The 18468-nt window shown below is 42.2% G+C and overlaps 1 long non-coding RNA gene across 1 annotated transcript in view; it reads right to left on the bottom strand.

Annotated features, from left to right (window-relative positions):
• The window catches only part of LOC106727776, a 63572-nt gene that overhangs the window by 15473 nt on the left and 29631 nt on the right, over positions 1 to 18468 (bottom strand). Inside the window, exon 2 of the long non-coding RNA XR_001364025.1 lies at positions 8963 to 9199. This is a non-coding gene — a long non-coding RNA (uncharacterized LOC106727776). The remainder of the gene's footprint in view (positions 1 to 8962; positions 9200 to 18468) is intronic.

Here is an 18468-nt window from a genome sequence, read left to right as displayed (position 1 = left end):
AAAAAGGTTACCAATTCTTTGCAAAACATGTATTCAGATACTAGGCCTTCTCTCCATTCAAAGAGAATGACCAAATATGTAGGGGAGAAAAAACAAGAAAAACGAATCACTAAGTGATAAGCATATAAAATTTGAGTCAAGGAAGTTCTATGATAGGATTTATCCACATCTACATTTCAAAGCTTTCTTGCATGGGCAAGGGCTTCTAGGAATTTCATGACCAGATGCCCAATTGTAAATTTTCTAGAAAGAGAAAAATAAAAGCTGCAACAATAAATTGTGTTCTGGAGCACAATTAAATCTTCATTATTTTTATGATGCTTCCTAGTATATTATGAATGTGTTATTCTAAAGCTTACAGAGAAGAGCAGTAATCTGTGTAATTTTTACCTAAAATGGAGACTTTTTGCTCAGTGGACCAAGGATGAGGGCAGCTCAAGGTTCTGGGGTTACATGGAATGGGACACTGGTTTTGTTTCTTTTGTTTGTCTTGTCTTTTGTGATTAGATTTAGGACTTAACTGCCAAAATAACAAGGACTTCCCTGTTGATGTCTTGGCTGAGTTCAATGAGTTTTGCAAACACAGGAAAAGCAGACTTGAGTATAGGATGACTCAAAAAGGAAATGTCACTTCTTGCCCAAATAAGAGATGCATGTGGTTATTAAAATAAATTTAAGGCTCAGATAATTACAATTGTATTCATTGCTTTGGGGATTTGGGACCCCTCTAATATCTATAAATTAAGAACTGTTATTAACAAATTAATTTATTAATAATAATCATAATCCCTTGCATTTTGTGTCATTTTACACATTACAAAGTGCTTTCACCTGTTATGACTTTGATGTTGACATGGACAGGGCAAGTGTAACTGTGTCCACTTAACAGATGAGTAAACTGAAGCTGCAAATTCCAGGCCTCTTTCCACAGACAACACTAAGGTCCTGTTAACAGTCCCTCTGTGATAAATAACAACTCTTTGCTCAAGTAAGAGCTCTTTTAAAATGTCAAGTGCGATTGTCATTAATATAAATGTTGACTGGAGATGTGCCCATCCTGCCCTGAAAACATAAGAAGTATACCAGTGGCATATCTTTAGGAAATTCAAGTAGGCTACCTTTTTCTAACAATGAGGATTGCAATAAATTAAGGAGAGTACAGATTAAATATATGTTTTCAGTTGATGGTAGGAACTTAAAAAGAATCCCAATTAGTGAGTTTGTTAGTGGCTTGTCCCACTTTGCTGGATGCCCAGTTATCAATGCCCAGGAGTTTCAGCCTTGGGCCATAACATTTCCCTGTTTCTCCAACAGCCATTTTCATTCATACTTGAGCTAAGGTTACTCACGTTGCACAGTGCACTTTGGCCAGCGTGGTGGAGGTTCTGAGTGTCTGCAGACCAGTGCTCCCTAAGAATTTGTAAAATCCTCTCTGCATGCCAGCTGGTGTGCCCCTTTAAGCCCCCATTTGCATATGGCACATTACTCAACAAGAGAGGTTTTTCTTTCTGTTTCACCACACACACAGGTGCATGATCATTCCATGAGAGCTCTTGTAAATTACCCCCCAAGGTCCAAGGTCTGAAAAAAATAGGTTTTTCATAAAGACAATGAAAAACCACAATATTTGTACTTTTTTTTTTTTTACAAAAAAGTCTTCTTCCTGCTTATAGCAACCTTACAAATGGTACCAGTCATTGCGGGGGAGGGGGGAGTTAACTGGCTTAGATTTGCAGAAATTTTTCCCCCAAAAAACCATAAATAGTAATGAAATGAAATGTATTGGCTCACTTTGCTTTCTGAAAAATCCCACCAAATTCCTGCTTTAAAATATTTACTTTAAAATTCTTCCTGGATACTTAAGAAGTCTTTTCAAGCATCATTCTTTTCTTCTGTAGCCATTTTCTCTAAAATGTATTTGTCTCTCACCAAGACCACCAAACTGAAATATTCAGGTGGAAAAAAGTTTTCTTTCTTCCTCAGTTACATGTATGTGCACAGATGCTAACTGGAGTAGAATAAAGGAACTCAGAACCTTTAGACATTATAGAGAAATTGGGCTTATTAAAATATAAAGTGCCTTTAGACTTAATTCAGTATTATTGTAACCAGAAGCCTTGAGGATATATAAAAGACCCAATATTTATCCTATGTGCAAATCAGACCCCAGTAATAAAAGTTTATCCTATAGCTCTTTTAAAATGTCAAAAATTATGTCACATCTCATATAAAGAAAAATGTGTGATTTTCATGCAAACTAAGAACTTCATTAATAATTCAGATTTCACTCGCCATCAAATATAAGATGATTTTGAACTTACTATTTCTCCATATAAAATACTTAAACTTTCATTAATGTGAATTATTGCTTTACTCCAAATTTTCAAAATCATTAAATAAAAATATAAAGAAGGAACAAACATTTTCTCCAAATGACTCCTTTCATTCTTAAGCTTTGTTCAAAGTTTGGGCAAATACTATGAAAGACAAAAAAAAAGTCTTCTCTTCTTTTTCTTTTAACTTAAGTTTCCAAGTCAAATTTTATAATCACATTTAGGGTCACTGAACTTAATGCACACATTTTATATAAAGAAAAAAAAGAGTATTATAATTGGTATCCTTTATACTACAAATAAGGCATAGTAAAGCCTTAAATTACTTGCAATAATAGATCAGAAGGAAATATGTCCTTTTATATTATACTAGTGGCCCAAAATTCGTGCACGGGGAGGGGGGTGTCCCTCAGCCCAGCCTGCACCCTCTCCAATCTGGGATGTCCGACTGCCAGTTTAGCCCTGATCCAGGACCACTGGCTCTAAGCACTCACCTGCCTGCCTGCCTGATTGCCCCTAACCACTCTGCCTGCCAGTCTGCTCACCCCCAACTGCCCTCCCCTCCTGGCCTGATCACCACTAACTGCCTCTGTCTCACCCCTGCCACCATGGCTTTGTCCAGAAGGTCTCCCGGTCTAATTAGCATATTACCCTTTTGTTAGTATAGATAGTATTCTCTTGGCTAAACTCCAACTGTCAACCTCACATCACTCCACTTCAGCTAACTGGGTGGATCATGTCTCTTGATGTTACATCAGTAGCCTGTGTTGGCAGAGGGGGTTACCCAGAGACGAGTGAACTCAAGCACCAACTTCAGGGTCAGACAGACTCTAGTCCCAATGGGTTCTGCAGAAAAAAAGGAATTTTGTGCCCTAAACACAAGCAGTTTGTCCAATTCTTTTATCTTAAATATAGCTTCTGGTCAACTCTCTTTTACTTTCTACTGATCAGGCCATTGGGAAAAATAAAAAGGATATTTGCAAAGTTTTGTCCTTCAAGGACATTATATTCTAGATATGAGAATATAATGCCCCCATCACCTTTCCTAAGAACCACCAGTGGTCTTCCCTCACTCACCCTTGCCTGGAGCTCAAGTCCCATTTTCCTTTTATTCACAGGACTGGTTTATTAGATTATCACCATTACTACTACAAATCACACCATTTACAATTTGTAGTAGTAATGGTGATAATAATGAATCTTAAAACACCTAACTAATTCCAGTGAACTCTGTGATGTCAAAGCTGTGGAACACATGGTTGATTAACAATGATAATGACTGAAAACAAGGTGATAAATTACTATGTAGATTGCTGAAGGCCTAAAATTGTCTCAAAAGAAGGACATTTCATAACAGACCAATCCTATTTAAACAAATATGTGTGTGGCATTGCAGACATATAGGACTGCATCTGTACAATTTTGACAATAATCTGCTCCATAACAGCAACACCAAACAACTTAGACAAACACTCCTGAGGTCAAGGGTCATGGGAGGTGAGAATTAAGGTTGTTTTTGCTCTTTCTTGAATGCTGCATTGTTCCTGGATCTGTAAGCATAACTTTAGAGACTCCACCAATATAAACACAAAACTACCTAGTTATGAGCCTGTGTTTACACAGTCCGGATCAAAAGCACAGACACTCAACTTAGGCTCATTTGCATTTGCTGCCAAAAAGTCCTGATTCTTCTTTTGAAAAATAGCAGTAATTCATATTTTGATGCCACTTAATCTCAAGTAAATTTGTGAATTTTATAAAAGGCCTCATATTCTTTACCATGTTGCCAGTACTTTCTTTTCTTTTGCATTGTTCTTTTCTAAGGCACTGATTGTGTGGCAGATCACGGATCATCGTAGGGAGCACAGATGAAAAGCCTATTATTCCAAAGGATTAAATTACAATTCTTAGTGAACCATGGCCAAGCTATTTTTTTTTTTCAAAACCTGGGGAGGATTGGAAATAGGAAATGTTATGCCTTGAAAAGGGGTGGGAACAGTTGAGTGGATGAGGAAGAATAACCATCCTCGTGTTATTACATTCTCTTCAAGTAAAATCATGAAACAAATAAAAGGTAAAGTCTGTAAAATATCCAAGTGATCAGGAATAATAAGCAATTGAGTTTATTAGAAGTAATGATCTCAGGGGATGGGTTTTTATTGAATTATAAAAATGAGTAAGGAAAAGACTAATAGAGGTAAGCAAATACATATGAATACACAGAAACTACTGAGATGCCAACTTCACTTCAGCATCTTCAGGGTTCAAGGAATATGGGGGCAGAGGATCGAAGATTTGCAGATCACTGTTCGAGTACATGTGAGCTCTCCTGGGAAGGATGATAAAACGCAGTGGGAAAATACAGTGAACGGGAGTCTCTGCCAAGGGTACTTGGAGCGGGACAAGCAAACACTTTCCTAAAAGTCTGACCTTCTAAAACCAAAGGAGAAATCATTTTTGTTTGAGATTCCAAACACCAAGGACGTATCATAAACACGGCTGGGGAGGGGGTGAGGATGAATATTTGGGGAAGAAAACACTATTGAAAAAAGATGTTTTGAAACTCAAGTCCAACAGCATGAGCAGTCTGAAGGAGAAGAGAAACTGACAATTTTGCTGGGTGCTGTCATTACAACAGGGAGTCTACAGGATGTCACTGTGGTTTCTGCTAGTGTGTCATTGCAAGAATCAGGAACAAGCTCCACATGAAATGCTGTAATCAAAAGTGTGAAAATATGCACTGGGGATTTCCCATGTTTCAGGCACATATCAAGTACAATGGTAGATGCTTGGAATAAAAAGGTGGGTGAGATACAATCCATGCTCATTAAGAGTCCACAGTATTTTGGAGAAAAGAGAGGCACTCAAGCAGATGATCCCCAATTTAAAAAAAAATGGACCAAATGCAACAAGAATATGTAATAAAAAGGAAACTGAAGAGCTACAACTTGCTTGCCTGGAGAAGTCATGAAATGTTTTCTTGATTTGAATTGCGTCTTGAATTGGATCTTGAAGGATGAGTAAGAGTTCGCCAGGCACAAAGAAAATAGATGCAAAGAACAAGGTGCATGCAGTGGGATAAGTTCTGGGTGTGTGAACTGAGGGAGCCAGCAGATGAGGTTACAGGAACCTGATGGGGTCAGAGTGGACAGGGCCTTCTGTACTGTGCTGAGGGATTTGGCCTTAACCAAATGAGTGAAAGATAACATCACCAACTTCAAACAAGGGGATGGCCTGATGTAATGTGTGTCTCAGAACCAAAGCTCTGGCTTTAAGTGGTAGGGTTAAACTCAAGTCAGCAGGTAGCAGTCCGGAGACCAGCTCAAATAGGCAAAGAAGGGGGAGGAGAAGATGGATTCCTTGGATGCTTTGGAGATGGTATAAATAAACTTCACGAGCTAGTAAATGTTAGGGGTGAGGAAGAGGGTAAGTTGAAAGGGACCCCAGCCTGAAAATGATGATGACATTAACTGAGATAGAGAATACTGCAAAAGGAATACACCATTTATGCCTACAGCAGGGCAACATGGGGGAGGGGCAGTGCAGCGGAGGTTGGCAAATCTGTTGTTAAAATCCTTGTATGTGGAGGAGACTGCAACTCGGAGAATCAGCCAGAAATGTGTCCTCACTCTGCTCCACCTTACTGTGTCCTTAAGGAGACTCAAGGGGTCAGAAAACATTGTATTGGCATTTCACTTATTTTTTAACTATTATAAGACTACTAAAGGCCTGGTGCTTGAAATTCATGCACTGGAGGAGGGGGGCCTCAGCCCAGCCTCTCAGACATCCCTCTCGCAGGGGCTCTCGCAGTCCAGGACCCCTTGCTCCTTACTGCCTGCCAGCCGTGAGCCCGGCTTCTGGCTGAGCAGGGGCGGGGCGGGGGGAGAGTATGGCTCAACCAGAAGCCAGGCTTACTGCTTCTTAGCACTGACCCTGCCCCCTGCCCACTGGTGGGGGGGGGGCATGATCTGGGGCCAGGCTGGCTAGGGGAGGGGCTGTGGGAGGTTGAGGCACTGTGGTTGCACCCCATCCAGCCTCTGTGGAGGCTCTGGGACCGCGTAGCCCCTTCTCCTGCTGTCTCTGTGGAAGGAGGGGCCACAGCGCTGGGAATGGGACCCTGGGACCCTGCCGTGGCCTCTCCCATTGCCTCCGTGGGAGGCGACTGGGCCTATCAGGGGAAGGTGCCACCCCTATCACCCCGCTGCTGCTGCCACTGCTGGCCACTGCAGCTCTGCCTGCCCTTGCTCAGCCCTCGCAGCCGCTGTGGCTTTGTCTGGAAGGAGTTCCAGATGTTTGGAAGACATCTGGTCTATCCGATCTAATTAGCATATTACCCTTTTATTAGTATAGATATTTTAAAAAACAGGCATTTCCAGTGTATCACATACCAAATGTCATTGCACTAGAGACCCACAACATGTCTCCTTGTCTCACCAGATCCACCGTCGAGGTGCAGCCCGCAGAGCACATGTCATTCTCTCTCATTACTTATAAATGGAATCATATCCTGAGATTGCAAGGCAACTTTTTAAAAAACTTTTTTTTTTTTACCATTTTCAACAGCTTGTCTTTGTAATCAAGAAAATCCTGATACTATGCAAACAATAAAAAAATCACAAGAATAAACTGGCTGCTGAGCCTCTTATAAGATGGTAATTGTCATCTAAGCCCCAAATATTAATTTTTGGTGTTCATCAAAATAGCCTTGTTTTTTTCATTGAATTTGAATAAATTTGAACTAATAAAATGTTTACTAAAAATGCTCTTCCTATCTATTTTATATATTCTGTTTTATATGTTGTGATTCTTTATAAAATTCCTTCTGAAAGGGCATTCTACTTCTAAAAACATTTCTTTAAGGACTGAATGTAAGTGTATTATACTACATCTACTTCTCTTGACTTATTTTGAGATTGTCAAGCAAGTCTTCCATTTACTGGATACATTTAAAATTATAAGAACTCTCTTCATACACATCTCTATTTTTCTCCATCTGAGCTTGATATTTGTGTCAGACAATAACAGGAACAATCTGATTTGGCAGGATAGTAATCAACCAAAATGTGTCTCTTCTGTTTTTCATTTTGCTTGATTACAACATTAAAATTCAAGAATGGTTGAACTATTTTGAAGTCTGGGCCTTAAAAACACCTGTTTACTCATGTGGACATGTGTGAACTTTCCTATTTAATAATAATGGCAGCTTACTGTGTCATTTTCACACTCTCATTGCAAAAATAGTGGCCTGGACACAGCCTGGCAAAATACATTCAAAGGTTGTGGCTGCTGCTAAAATTTTCATGGAAAAATAAAAGTGTACATTAATAAAATTTACTCTTATCAGTTTATACACTCTTATATAAGCGACGATCAACTCTTCTGCCATACATAACTTTTTAATGTGCTATTTGAACTCCATCAACAGCCTCTTGATTGGGTCTCAAGCACTAATCAGGCCCCTCACAAGGACCATCAGAGGCTTAAACATCTTGCATCCATCATGAAGAGCAAGTGAGATCATAATGACTAATCACATTAGCATAATTTAAAAATGCAGAGCGTGAATAGCTTCTTCCCCAACATGTGTAGTAAAAACATATGCACAACAAGACTGCAGTGATTCATTATGCCACTTGCTTGTTTATATTATAACATATTTATATGCCCAGCAGAATGAAACTATAAAACTGACATTAACGAGTAGAGGAAAGAGGTTCTTTTATAAAGTGAATTACAAGCATTCAGGATGAGTATATATTTACAAGATTATTTTAAGGAAGGAAAACTGCTATCTTCTTATGTCCTCCTAGGACACTACAAAACCCAGTCTCACTGTAGATCTTTAGGAACCTACATTTTATACTTCTGCCCAAACAGTGGTCACAGGTGAAGTCACTGCATATCACAAAAGCACAAAATTAAGGGGGAAAACCAAACAAAACAAAAGGGAAAAAATCACCTTTTTGTATTTTGCCACCTAAATTGATATAAATCACTGGCTCCCTCTCAGGGCTTTGGAGTGTCTGCTGTAGACCTGAATTGGTGTCTAAATATTAGCTACCAAGGGCCAGGCACTGAGCAAAGTACTTCCGATGCAAATATGAAAAATGGCACACAGTCCTGCCTTCCTAGTGCTTACCATCCAGTGAGATGAGCAGGAAAGGAAACAGACATTTACATCCCAGGATCAAGCTTTCTGTCATGGAGGAATTAACAAGCAAGGTGTCCTAGAGGGCGTATTGACAGCATTGATACCTGGAAGGTAAGCAGGAGTTGGCCAGGTGAAATGACAGGGGAATGCAGACCAAAGTACTCCAGAAAAGGACAGTAGTTTATGTGGAATGTTTAAGGAACTGAGAATAGTTTATTATCAGATAATTACCAAATACATTTTGACTTCATACAGCTGTAGACTACAGGGGAAAGTGGTAAAAAAGAGGCTAGAAAGGATGCAGGGAGCCAGATGTTTTCACTTATCAAAAATTCAGAGGAAAGGGATTTCTCAGTATACAAGGGAGACATGGCATTTGCCCTCAGAGAGCTTAGCAGGGGAAGCATACTCATCTCAAATTGTGATCAATACAATGAAGGAAACAAAGTACTAAGAGAGAATAACAGGAGGAACCTACTTTAGACAGAATCAGGAGAGACATCTCTGAGGTGGTGAGATTTGAAGAATGAGAAGCTGTCAGATCATGAAGGCCCTGGTGAACTTAGGAGTTGGATGTTATCTTGATGTTCAAGGTGTTAAGCAGGGAAGAGATGTGATCAGCTTGCATTATAGATACATTATTCTGACTGCTATGCGGAGTCCAGGTGAAAGAGGCAGGAGGTAAGGAGATGAGCTGGATTGCTTTTCCGGTAATCTGGAAAAGAGAAAATTTCCTAGTGCTGGAATATCTTAGTAACAGTAGCATGAGGCAGGGATGGAATTAAAATGCTTAAAAATGTGTGTGGCATGAGCACTGATCCATCAGGATGGATGTAGCCTCAGCACTGAGTAGGGTCTGCAGCCCTTTGCTTGGCCAGGCCAGATGGGACAGGTGGATCCCAGAGGTGAGGCCAGCAGGACAGCAGCCTCTTTACCATTTGTATCAAAGTATTTCAATACTTTGGCAACAGGTGCAGCTGCACCAGCCTGGGAATTAATTATACAGAGCCAGGAAAATATTCAGGAGATAATAAGAAAAGAGACGGCTTACATTTGGATAATGCTTGAAGTGAGCAAAAGGGAGGAGGAGTTAGTGATTAGGCTCTGCTTGGGCAAAGAGATAGACTCATTTATTTATTCAATCACTAGAGGCCCGGTGCATGAAAATTTATGCACTGGAGTGGGGGGTGGCCCTCAGCCCAGCCTGCTCCCTCTCACAGTCCAGGAGCCCTCAGAGGTGGGAGGCGACCCAGAGATCAGGGGAAGGCCACGCCCCCATCACACTTCTGCTGCTGCCACTGCTGGCAGAGCAAGCCTCGGCCGGCCCTAGTTACCTGAGCCTTGGGCGGCCCTGGGCAGGTCAGCAGCCACCATCCAAGGTTTGCCTGCGCCTCGGGCTGGCCCTGGGTGGCTGGGGGGCTGAGGGGACTGGGGGACTTCAGAGGCAGGCGCGCAGAGCAGCCAGACCCGCCTGGGGGCAGGCCCGGCTGTGCTGCACACCTGCCACCCTGGCGGGGCTGAGGGGACTGGGCGCTGCCATCTTGTGGCTGGGGGTGCCCCCATCTTTGAGGGCGTGGCAGTCAATTAGCATATCCCCTCTTTATTGGCTGTGGGCACTGCCACCTTTGTGAGGGCATGACGGTCAATTAGCATATTCCCCATTTATTGGCTGTGGGCACCACCATCTTGTGAGGGCGTGGTGGTAAATTAGCATATTCCCTCTTTATGAGATAGGATATTTATTCAGCACTTAACATTTAAGACACCTGAGAAACCTGAAATGTCAGGTGAGCAATTGGGTATGTAAGGAGAAAGATTTGGGCTGAAGAAATAAATTCTGGAGTTTTCAGCATAAAGATGTCATTTAAAGCTATAGAATTGTAGCACTCCCCTTGGGCCAGAGTAGAGTGAGAAGCAGGAGGAGCCAGGATGAAGCCCTGGGAAACTCCAGCATTTACAATTGAAGAGGAGGTGAGGCTTTAAGCACTGAGAGTGGCTCCTGCTGCAGGAGGAAAACCAACTGTGTCAGGTGTCAGGAGCTAAGAGTGTTTCCAGGAGGAGGAGGGAGTGGTTTGCTATGTTGAAAACTGGAGAGATTGAGTAAGACAAAGACTCGAAGGGATTTAGCAACTTGGACATTGTTGGTGACCTTGATAAGGGCAATTTTAGTGGGTGGCAAGCACAGAGGTGGGGTTGTCTAGCATTGAAGATAAATGAGAGGTGGAGAAGTAGAGATGGGGAGTACAAGACAACTTTTTGCAGTGAAATAGTACTTCTTCAATATTTTTAGGAAAGAGACCTGAGCAAGTTTGGCTGCTAGTGGGGGAGCCAGTAAAGTATTTTGATAGACTCCAGGGATCAGCAAACTAGGGCTCGTGCCTGTTTTTGTAAGTACAATGTATTGAACACAGCCACTCCCATTCAGCTATGTATTAGCTCTGACTGTTCTGTGCCACAGCAGCTTACTTAGTTTAGTAGTTATAACAGAGACCCTGTGGCCCACAAAATCAAAATTTTCTGCTCTCCCACCCCTTATAGAACACGTTTGTCAGTCCCTGAATTAAACTAAAATATTACATGCCCTAGCTCCGTGGTCGGCAAACTGCGGCTCGTGAGCCACATGTGGCTCTTTGGCCCCTTGAGTGTGGCTCTTCCTAAGCCTTAGGAGTACCCTAATTAAGTTAATAACAATGGACCTACCTATATAGTTTAAGTTTAAAAAATTTGGCTCTCAAAAGAAATTTCAATCGTTGTACCGTTAATATTTGGCTCTGCTGACTAATGAGTTTGCCGACCACTGCCCTAGCTCATTTAATTTCCACAGGAACACAAACATATATACATATATAAATGCATAACTAACAAACAATTTCCCAAGTTGAGGGTGCTATGAAAATTCCCCCTAGTCAGTTTACCAACTTATCAACAAAGGCTTAGCTATTGCTCTTCTGTTGATAATACAGTAAGTCCTCACTTAACATTGTGGATAGGTTCTACTACTGTAAATTACATATAATGGAACCAATTTTACCATAGGTTAATTGATATAAACAAGAGTTAAGTTCCTAGGCATTTCATCAACAATGAATAAAATGATAATATTCTAGGCCCTGCTGTATATATCCATTATTTACAATATAAATAAATACATTTTACTCCCTCCCACATACTTGGTACCTGACACATGGTAGGTACCCAATAAATATTGCTGAAGCAAGGAAGAAAAGGAACCAGAATCATAGGAGCAAGGAGCAGAGGACTCCCTGGGTCAATAAACTTATATGCAACCATCCCAGTGCAGTTTGTGGAGAATGGAGTAAGTCACATTGCTCTAGAATTAATCTGGGAAGTGAGGGGGAATGGGTTGGGGAGATCTGGCTAAAGCTGAAGAATATCCTGGATGTGAAAACAAAGTGACACAGTGGCAGTTTGTCATTTGGCAGCAGGAAAGGGCAGACTCGACAGTTCTTTATTTGTTGTGATGAAACAGAAAGTTGACATGAACTGAATTTATGTGCGGCCCAAGCCAAGCCATCCCTCAGGAGCTGGGAGTTGGTCTGCTAAAAAGTAGGTTAAAGCAACAAAATTTAAAAAGAAAATGATATTTGCCACAAACATTTTGCTTAACTGAAAACAAATCAGTATATATCAATTGGCCAATCTTTTGACAAAGGGTCAAGGCCTTTCCTTTGAGCATAGGGCATTACTCTTGAATAAAGCACACCAATAACATATTAACTGATATTTAAAGTATGGCTAACTTTAAAGGAGAGTGAAAACTTATAGATAAATGGGAAGTGATCTGAGTGCAGAATCCTTCAAGATTTTTTCCTCCACAACATTTTTTTGTAATTAAATATATTTTTATTGATTTCAGAAAGGAAGGGAGAGGGAGCGAGAGATAGAAACATTAATGATGAAAATCACTGATGGGCTGCCTCCGGCACACCCCCTACTGGGGATCAATTTTACAACCTGGGCATGTTCAGGATTGGTGATTAAACTGTGACCTCCTGGTTCACAGGTTGACATTCAACCACTGAGCCACACCAGCTGGGCTTCCCTGCAATCTTTTGTACCTATATCACTCACAGTTTATGAAGCTTTCAAGTTGTTTTCATAGAAACAGCTCTTTTATTTGTCTCAATATTTCATCTATTTATGTAATATTTTTAAAATCACTTAATTCTGAAAACAAAATACAACTGTCAGAAACAGATTAAGAAACAACTGATTCTCAGGGAGCATACAATTCACATGAGAGAGAAACCTACTAACTTGGTTCTTGTGTGTGGGAGTGTCATGACAGTTGGTGACTGTGGTGAGTCCAGGAAAGGGAGAAAAGTGAAGAGTGTTTCTCTGTGACGGGGGGACAAGCATGTCACGGGGCCCCAGCTGGTGCTTCCTCAGTCACTGACAAGCTGCCAGCAAGGCTGGTTCCCCTGAATATTGACTTGAGACAGCTGTCCCAAGTCATCACACTTTAGGGACCATGGAGTATTGTGTATTGGGAAACACCCCTGCTTTAGCTTCTTCTGGAATGTAGTATGTGAATAATAGGTGACTACTCTCCATAATGCAACTTTCAGAGAATTAGAACTGATGAGAAACCAGACATATAGCCCATAGCGACTTAGCATATTTAACATTTCCAAGCTACTGAATCTAGATAGAGACAGTAAAATCTTGGTGAGCATATTCTGGCAGCATGTCGCTTGGCAACTAACAAAGAACACCCCAAATAGTAGGCAGAGATCATGGAACAACATAAAGGATGGGACTCAAAGCAGTGGTTAATGTATGACTGTGACTTGAGACTGGGGAGCCTTCTGTTCTGCAGCAAATGCCTAGCCAGCTTTCTGATTTATTTTATGCTAAAATTGGGTTGATAAAAAATGATCCTATTCTCTACTGTCAATACTTTGGAAACTTATTTCCAACAGTTTGGATGATGGAAAAATAAGATTGCTCTTTGAGAGTTAACTATAAAATCAAGATGATCATTGACCAAATATAGATATGCAGTATCTCTAGGGAAGACAGGATATTTACATTATGAAATCTTTTCTAATACTAAATTTTCTATATCAAGACATTAATGTGGAAATATTCTGTGCCTAAAAGGTCCAAATATTATGACTCAGAAAGTTTACATGATTTGTTCAAGGACCCAAAGCCAGTTAGGAGCTAATCTAGCCTACAATCCAGAAGGCTGAGTGTGCCTACTCCAATTTCTTTCCCTGTGCTTACTGCAAACTGACGGGAATAAAGCATTTTAACTCAACATGACTGAAGCTTTTATTTCATTTAATCCAGGTCTCCCAGGTCCTCGTCTAATGTTTTTCTCACTGCAATACCGTCTTTCTATATGAAATTATCTGATTAGTTGGTGTCACTCCATCCTTAGTGATCTGATTACTATAGCTGGCTAAGAAATTACCCTAAAAGTCAATGATGTAAAACAGCCATTTATGATGCTCGTTGAGTCTGTTGGCCACGGATTCAGCCAGAGCACTGTGGGGATGGCATAGAGCTGGGATTATCTGAAGTCTCACTCACATGTCTGCTGATTGCTCGTAGCTACTGCTGGGACCTCAACTGAGACTGTGGGCCATAACACCAACAAGTAGCCTCTCTAAATAGCCTGAACTTCCTTTCAACATGGTGACTGGCTTCCAAGGGTGGGCATGACAAGAAAGAGAGAGAGCCAGACAGAAGCCATATTGCCATTTATGACCCTGCTCGGAAGTCATGCAACATGCCTTCCACCCCATTCTATTTTTGTTGGGGCATTCATAAAATTCTATTCTAGTTCAAGGGGAAGGGAATAGACTTCACTTCTTGATGGGAAGTAAGGTCCTGGAACAGCATGGGGGGCCAGAAATAGTGCTGTGGCCACTTTTGGGAAATTACAATCTGCTATAATTAGGATGAAAGACATTCTTTTAAAATATTTTTTTTAAATATATTTTTATTGATTTCAGAGAGGAAGGGAGAGGGAGAGTGACGCGGAAACATCAGTGATAAGAGAGAATCACTGATGGGCCACCTCCTGCAGGCCCCACATTGGGGATCGAGTTCGCAACCCAGGCATGTGCCCTTAACTGGAATCGAACCTGGGACTCTTCAGTCTGCAGATCGACGCTCTATCCACTGAGCCAAACCAGCTTGGGCATGAAAGACATTCTTTACAAGAAAAGGAGAGGGAGAAAAGAGGCAGCAGAACAACTAACAAATCACACCTGAAGCCTGAGTGTGCCTGCTCCCATTTCTTTCCCTGTGCTTACTGCAAACTGAACGGGAATAAAGCATTTTAACTCAACATGACTGAAGCTTTTATTTCATTTAACTGTCTAGTTGGTGTGTTGGAAAGTGTGTTTATGGGATGGGTTCCTAGCATAAAAGCCTTCACAATGAGAAAAAGAGAAAAGTTATTTTAATTGAAGAAATTATTTTTTAAAATAGATCATGTACTAGACTAAAAAGAAAACATCAATAAATCTCCTAAAGCACAAATTGCACAGACATATTCTCTGACCACAGAACAATAAAACTACAAATTAGGACCAAACATTCAAACAAAAATGTCCCACCCACTTGGAAATAAGAGTAAAAATACTCTTCTACATATCTCTAGGGCATAAAAAAGGAAATAAGACAGCAAATACGGAATATTTAGAAAATAAGAAGAATGAAAACACTACAAATCAAAATGTATGAGATATGGCTAAAGCTATATCTAAGAGGTGTATACATTAGTAAGGGATGAGTAATGACAATACCATCAGCAGCAGCAATGGCTAACACTCAGGTGGTGGGCACTATTCTGGAGCTTTACATGTATCAACTCATTTAATCCTTGTAACAACTATAGGTAGATTCTATTTCCATTCTCATTTTTCAGAGGAGCAAATTGAGAAAAGAAGGGATGGGTGATTTGAGGAAGATCATACAATTCGCCCTCATCCTATGCAAAGCAATGCTCCAGGCAGGCATTGGAGCTATGACAGTGACCTAGATAGGCAAAGCTATGCTCTCTTACAGCTCCTCATTACTGCTGGGCAGGAGTGGAGTCAGGCTCCCTACACAGCCTCCGCTGACACCTTCCTGTCTGGGAGGGGCAGAGGCCTCCTTGCTGCTCCAAACATGGCCTCATTATAGCTGAGTGGTGGTGAAAGCCCTGAGGCTCTACCATCCTTCTCTGACAGCACCCCATCTGGGAGGGGAAGGGGGCCCTGTCAAAGCTAGGTAAGGGTAGAAGTACAAACTCCTCAAGGGGTCCCCACTGGTCCTGTGAAGGGGGATGAGGGGAGTGTGTGTGTCATTACCGCCTGGTGGGGATAAAAATCCCAGTTTATCTAGTTATCCTTCTCTGAGCCACCTCGGCAGGTGTGCTGGGTGCCCTGGTACTGCCTAGCAGAGGGGAGAAGTCTATGACTCTGCTGGCGTAGGTAGGAGGGGGCCACAGTTTTTTTCTGTGGTTTTGGCTAGAGTAGAACAGTTCAGATAATTCTAAAAGTTTTCTATTTTGCTAGGCCAACCCTTTCCTGGTTCTTTGGCTAAACAACAGGCTTTTGTTGGGGCTCTTTTAGTCTGCACCTGTTGGTGTGTGCGGGCTGCCAGCTTCTTCAGCGCCAAGTCTAGGATATATGGAGTGAACAAAGAAACAAATAACATAGGAAATGAGCCATTGTGTTTTTCCTCAGGTCTCAAAGACCTTTGCTGTTCTGCCTTTCTCTCTTCACCTTTCAATCTTGTTTTCTTTTATGTGCAATGCCTAAGGGTTTTAGTTTTACTTAGCTGGAGGAATATGGAAAAGTATTTGGACTTCATCTTCCCAGAAGAAGTCTCCTATGAAAAAAAGAACTCTGACAGCATGCACCATTCTTAGAGCAGGCAGAGAAACAAAATGACAGAGAATCAATGGTAGTGATCGGGAGAGGGGAGAAGAAGGGGCAGGATCCTGTGCACAAGTGGACAGAGTAGCCTTAAATATCAACGTGGATAGTTGGCCCACAGTCATGAGAGAAAACACAGAATATATTACAAATGCAAGGAGTTTGATGGGTTGGAGGTGGGCAGATGAGGAAGCTTTCTAGTGGTAGATTATATCGTCTCACTGAAATACAAAGGGAAGCCATCAACTGAGAAAGGGGGGAGAGGTCAGGATGAGCTGAGGGTTTGCAGAGATGGTGGTAGAGTGAATTGACTAGAGAAATATACAGTAGTAGGATTGCTGACCATACTGAAGCCACATGAATTTAGAAGGAAACCAGTTGGCATAGTTGCTCATTTTCCTCCAGAACCAGGTACAGAGCAGGCAGACAGATGTGCATTTAATCAATAACAGTTGCCAGCTCAAGCCAGATGTTAAAAGGGGAAAGAAACAAGGACAAGAAGTGTGTAAGAGACTGATTATGGTGATGGAACACAATACCAGTACCATAGCAAGGAACAAATGGAAGGCACTTTTCATAGTGTATTTTGTAAGACAGGACACTGCATAGACTCTAATCTGGAAGAGGATGAACCTGAGAAAATGGACAGTGCACATTTGGGGGTGACTGGGTTTGGAATCCTGATAGGGTTGAAGAATTGTGAAAGCAGGAGTGAAAAACCTAAGAGGCACTCAAAGACATGAGATGGTGGCCATAGAAAAGATATCTGAAATTGAGCTTTAGGAGGTGAAACAGATATTAGAAATGAAAATGAGAGGGCATAGCTGAATTGGGGGGGGCTGGGGGTGGAAGACCTGGGCAAACCAGATACCCTTAGCAACCTTCCCATTGACAATACATAAAATTGATGAATAGAAATATGTTTTTAAATGCATCAATACACTGGTAATAAAGTAAAAAAATAAATTCAAAGCAAGGCCCCAGTGAGAAGTCTTAGATGCTGATGCTGACTTGGTGCTGAAGACTTTTGACAAATCAGGGGATTTTGAATTCCAGTGTTCACAGCCTGGTGAGATATGGATGATAGATGACAAAGCCCAGGTCCAGCCCAAAGACAACATCTTGCATACAGCTCAAAAGGGTATACTAGAAATAAAATTGCCCCACAGCAGACAACAGGACATTTGCTTATCTTAAAATATGGCACTGGCTGGAGGGGAAGAAAAATCTTTCCTTAAAGTCTCTATGTAAAAGCAGACCCGAAGCCCATTTTGCTACCTGAGTTTCACTACTTGGATCCTCTGGAAAAACATCAAGCTGATAGTTTAGTTTAAAACTAGGGGCCCAGTGCACAAATTCATGCACCTTGAAAGGAACTGTGGGCCGTGAGGCTGCGGTGGGTACAGGGGCGGGTCTCTGCCCATCCTCCGTGCCCCCGCCTGGCCCCTTCCACCATGGCCTCTGGTCCCGTCTGCCAGCAGCCCCATTCTTGCTGCTGCCACTCCCACGCACTGACGGCGCCGGGCCCGCTCGAACCCGCTGACAGCACAGAGTGATTGGGGCCGGTGCCAGCAGCGGATATGAGTGGGGCCATCGCTGGCAGCGGGTGTGAGAGGCAGCTGCTGGCTCTGATTGCCCCTCAGGAGCAGGGGACGGTGGAGAAGCCCTCAGGGTCTATCGGGGCTGGCAGCTGCCGCTTGCACCCACCTTCACCTGCTTCACCTTGCAGCATCCTGCTGCGGCCGATGCCCACCATGTTCCACGCTCTGCCCCCTGCTGCCAATGCCTGCCACATTTTACGTGCACCCCCTGGTGGTCAGTGCACATAATAGAGACTGGTTGTTCAGTTGTTCTGCCATTCAGTCTATTTGCATATTAGAGTTTTATATATATAGACTAGAGGCCCGGTGCACAAAAATTTGTGCACTCGGCGGGGAGGGGGGGTCCCTCAGCCCGGCCTGTGCCCTCTCACAGTCTGGGACCCCTCAGGGGATGACCACCTGCTGGCTTAGGCCCACTCCCCGGGGGATTGGGCCTAAGATGGCAATCAGACATCCCTCTGGCAGCCCGGCAGCCCTCGGGGGAT

The sequence above is a fragment of the Myotis brandtii genome, unplaced genomic scaffold, assembly GCF_000412655.1.
Source record: "Myotis brandtii unplaced genomic scaffold, ASM41265v1 scaffold48, whole genome shotgun sequence".
Taxonomy (NCBI): domain Eukaryota; kingdom Metazoa; phylum Chordata; class Mammalia; order Chiroptera; family Vespertilionidae; genus Myotis; species Myotis brandtii.
This window is presented reverse-complemented; position numbering and strand designations above follow the sequence as displayed.